Source organism: Drosophila mauritiana, chromosome 3R (genome assembly GCF_004382145.1).
Source record: "Drosophila mauritiana strain mau12 chromosome 3R, ASM438214v1, whole genome shotgun sequence".
NCBI lineage: Eukaryota > Metazoa > Arthropoda > Insecta > Diptera > Drosophilidae > Drosophila > Drosophila mauritiana.
This window is the reverse complement of record NC_046670.1, coordinates 2,235,871-2,240,632: the sequence shown is the minus strand read 5'-3', so window position 1 is coordinate 2,240,632 and position 4,762 is coordinate 2,235,871.

Sequence of the window (4,762 nt, the reverse complement as noted above, 5' to 3'; positions counted from 1 at the left end):
CCTACAAAGTTTCGAAAAAGAACATCGAGTTAGACATTATCTTAAGTGATTGCAAGAGTATTGGGAGCAAAGGGGTATTTTATTTACAAGCAAACAAATTTCAAAACAAATATTGCTGATATCATGCATGTTATGGGCCATCTTGGTAATCGTCTACATAATGCACATTACAGCATGAGAAAATCGTAGGCGATAGATACTCATCGGATGGTATCCTCTCATTGAAAATTTAAAAGCATAAAAGCCGAGCATAAACCTGACATGACTGGCTGGTAATAATTAAAAACTTATAGAGCTTAATCACAATCTACAACCGAAAGAGACCTACATTGGGAAATTAGTGGGCCACCTAAGAAAATAAATAAGCTTATCAAAAGCGACCCACGGGGCATAAACAAGAGAAATGGTTTTGGGTGGAAAGGCGGCAAATCAAATGGAACTTCGTTTTCTCCATTTGGTTTGCCGTGCACCGCCTGTCCAGACCGATCGGGTTTGACAGGCCCCGAAAAGCCAACCCACGTGGACAGCCCACGTTCCGAAAAGAAAAAGCACCAGAGGAGTGCAACTCAAAACTCGAAGTCATCGCCAGCCTACATACGAATTTGTCGATGGAGCAGAAAATAAGTTTGGCGCCTACTGTGCTGTGGGCAGTCCATAGAGGATAGGCTGCAAAATAATAATAATATGAGGTGGAAAAATTATGAAGAAACCGCCGTTCGCCAAGAAGCATTTATTTCTGCCTTGGCTCGTATATCGTATAAATTTGAATGCGAACGTGGCCGGCTGGCTGTCAATTTGCTAGATACAGGATGTCAGGCAGCCCCATCCACGAGGTTGAATGGGGCGTGAAATGTGTGAATTTACGATGCGATTCGATGGTGTCCCTTGTACATTGGAGCACAGTCAGGTTGCAGAAGACACTACGGGTGCGAGTGTAAAAGAGCATGTGTTGGCATGATAACCAAACCCCATGGCGTTCAATGAACCGCACGGTTTTCGGACGGCCATTCATGGGTTGGGGCTGACTGGAGCTGCGATAACGAAACACTATCTGCAGGGAGGCAATGGCATGACCAAACTAACTGAAGTCCCAGATATGCCCTTCAGTTCGGGGTCTCAGTTCGCAGGAGTCACGTTTGGGCATAAATAATGCAAATGATGAGCATGTGCTTAGAAAATAAATGCACTTTATTTTTAGCTTTGCTAATTGTGGGAATCTAAATGGGATGTGCTAGCTTATCGCAAACAAAACCATCTGTACGACTGCTAATCAGAAAAAGAGGTCATCGCGATGACACACGTTATTAATGATCTGCGGATCTCTAAAACTTATGGAGTTGTCCTGGGAGACCACTACAAGGTAACTGGCAGTCGCAGAATGGGGTTGAAGTACCGCTAGGTGAAGTTGGAAGTTGGCTCTGACCAAATCCGCTTTGCCAAGTAGCCGCATATTCCTCAACTGCTAGGCCATATTGGCTGCATACCGCTCCGCATTCCGGGCCCAAATTGGCGAATGATGTGCCACATGTGCTGCAAATCTGTCCGTCTTAATCACTGACAGCCAAGTTGAGCACTGCAGAGTTTGTCGTTTGTCAAGTAAAGTTTAACAAGTTTCTAAGTACAGGAGATGGAAGTTTCTGCCACCAGTCCGTGCATCTTTCCCGCTTCCTGGTATCTGTGCCTATATAAGCCATTGTGCGAGAGTGTGTGACCCAGAAAGTCGAGCGAGCTGGTAACCCATCAAAGTTTTACGACCTTTGTATGCTGTCGAGTGACATAAATTCATGGTTTATTAATTAAGTTTCGTTCGCCATTCTAGGTGTGTAGGAGAAGGTCGGGAATGGGCGTGGTTTCTTGTTTAATATTTCAGGGAAAAAGTTAATGTCAGAAATGTATCGCACAACGTACAGCACTTATCGTCAACCTTTTGCTACACTCTATCTATATCTCTATATCTTAGTCTACTCTAATCGGTATCTCATGAACACACAACGCTCTATATCACATTTGTTTGTCCACTATTGACAGCTCCACTTAGCGACTTAAGCCAAATTTTCCTTTCAATTGGGCCTTACTCCACAGATCTCCTTAAATATATTGACCGTGTCAACTTTCAATTTAGGCCTGTGCAATCTTGAACTCAATTTTATTGATCTATTTGGTGTGCATCTCAATTAAAATGTATCTCCAGCATCTTTCATAATTCCCGCACGACTTGTCCGGGTGAAAGAGATGAATCACTGGAAGATTTCTTCGAAAAATAAAGGCAGTTTGCCGGGGAAGAAGCCGAATCCCGAAGAACAACAATTGCAGCTGGGTGTTTGTGGAGAGGAAAAGAAAGAAAAATTAAAACTTCAACAAAAAAATCTCTTTTACATCCCACATGGTAGATGGTAGACGGTACATGGTACATGGTATTGGACTCCCTCCATTTCCCTGCACCTCTTGCATTTTTTCCACGTTCTACAGTGGGCTAAAAATAAAGTGCACGCACTGCATTGATGTGCGAGTATGCGAGTATAAAAGGATGCACTCCGCTTGTCTGTCAGCCAGGCGGACTTTCTTGCATTTGCTGCTACTGGCAGCCAGTCAGTGCGTTTCAAAGTCAACTCTTTTTAGGCGTCGGCACAGCCTTTAGTGCAGTTCATTAAAATATTTATTTAAAGGCCCCCGCACCCCCACACATGCCCACACCATACCCTACAACCACAGGCAGTTGCTCTTTTATATGACTCGGCTCTTTGTTTACTTCACGGTATACAGCCTTTCTTTATGGCACACACTTCGAGGTATAGGGGTACAGCATCAGAATAATATAGGAGCACACACATATGTACGTATATGTTTGTATACATAGAGGGGCATGTGTGTGGCAAATTTTTGCCTGAGCCAGCCCTTCTTCGTCTGCATTTCTACTAGTCAGCATATGATGTTCCTTAAAGCCAGAACCGCTTAATTGCTATCTGGGCTCCATGAGCCGAAACCGTTGTTCGATGCACTGCGCTCCTTCAATCTTATTATATTTATAATGATGATGTGCTGCCCGAAGATACAATACTTGAAAAGGTTTTTCTTTGAGCTATGCTATCAGCCGCAAAAACTGTTTCCCAAGCTACGTAATCCGTAATTAAACGAATTATTTGCCAGTTTGCACCACACACCACGAAGCCGGCAATGGCTATAATATAATATAATAATAAGAGGAAACTTATGAACCACACCGCAGAAGAAAACTCAAAAGGGACAGTGTCTGTGTGGGGAAATCAATTAGTATTGTCACGGGTAGCTCGCAGATAGCCCGATATCCACAGATACTCTGTGCGAGTATCGCATGTGAACAAGACCCCTGCTCAGTGCGAAGTGGAAAATAATGTTCACATACACACGAACCATTTAAGTGACAGCTGGACAAGACTTCGACTGAACAAACAAGTGGCTCTAGGTATTGATTAGACCGCCCCGAACCACCGCACCCGCCGTGCGAACCACTAGTGGCAACCACTTGATTGGAATTTACAACAAATTATGGCAATTTGTTGAACAAAGCACGATAGAAGCCGCCTAAAGATTGCAAAATCATGTGCACGGAGAGGGAATGATAAAAGTTCTTCAAAGACTGGTGTTATCTTGAAAAAAGCGTCTTGTATAGGAAAATTGAAAAGCAGGATATACAAACCCTATTGAACACTCTCCTATTAAATAAATAAATATGTTTATAGCACTACAAGAAGTAGGAACCATCAACTTACGAAAGCATAAGAAAACTTAAGATTATTGTTTATTTATTGCGAAGCACTGTTGGTGGTTTGTCTGAGTCCACTGTTGACTGTACCTAATTTATATTCAGCACATAACGGACGGGCCGTGACACCAGATACATTTCGATTTACAGGCAGCTGAAAACGGAAATGGTAATGGTTTTATGCTTTGGCCAAAACCAGAAAACCTGCTAACGAGTGTAAATCACTGGCGAGTCAACAAATTAAAAATTTCAATTAAACCGCCGAAAAACAAAGGCGAACAAGGGTGGAACGACCACCCCCATTTTGTTACATGTTCTCAGCTTTCGCTGGCTTACATGAAACAAAAAACAGAAAGCCAACAAAGCGAATTGAGATCGCAAATTAAATATTTATGTAGGCATAGGCTGGAAGTGGGCTTGCAACTTAATTTAGCCGGGCCAATGCGGCCCTTAGCGGACTTTGTGTGTTGTATCTGTGTATCTCTGGGATTCAGCGACAGATAGTCTCTCCAGAGCCCACTGTTAACCCATTTTGTCTGCACGAATAACTCGTTCTCTTTTGGCCAGTAAGCCAAGTCAAGTTGTTCCCGTTTCGGCCCCTATTCGACATTGCCAGAGGAACAGATATTCCAACCGTTTACCCCACAAACTACGTACTGAATGTGATGAAAACTTTTAGGCCGGGACTTTGATCCATCTTAAGTGGAACCAACCAATGATGATGTCAGAAGGGCTGTTGACTCGCCAAAAACTCAACGATCAGCTTGCTAACAAACGGGTATTTTGACAGCTCGCTTCAGTTAAGTGAGTTGTCGGCGTTGGCTTATCTCTGCCGCTTCCCCGCCCCAAGCGGTTCTCCCACACACAAGCACCGCGTTCTGCTGATAAGAAGCCGTGTAAACACAGTGCATATGTGTGGTGTACAGTGAAAACTCCTGCAGGGCGAACTATACTATATTTGTACAGACGGTCCTCGCATTTACCCAAAATATGTGCATACAGATGCGCGGAGGTCGTCTT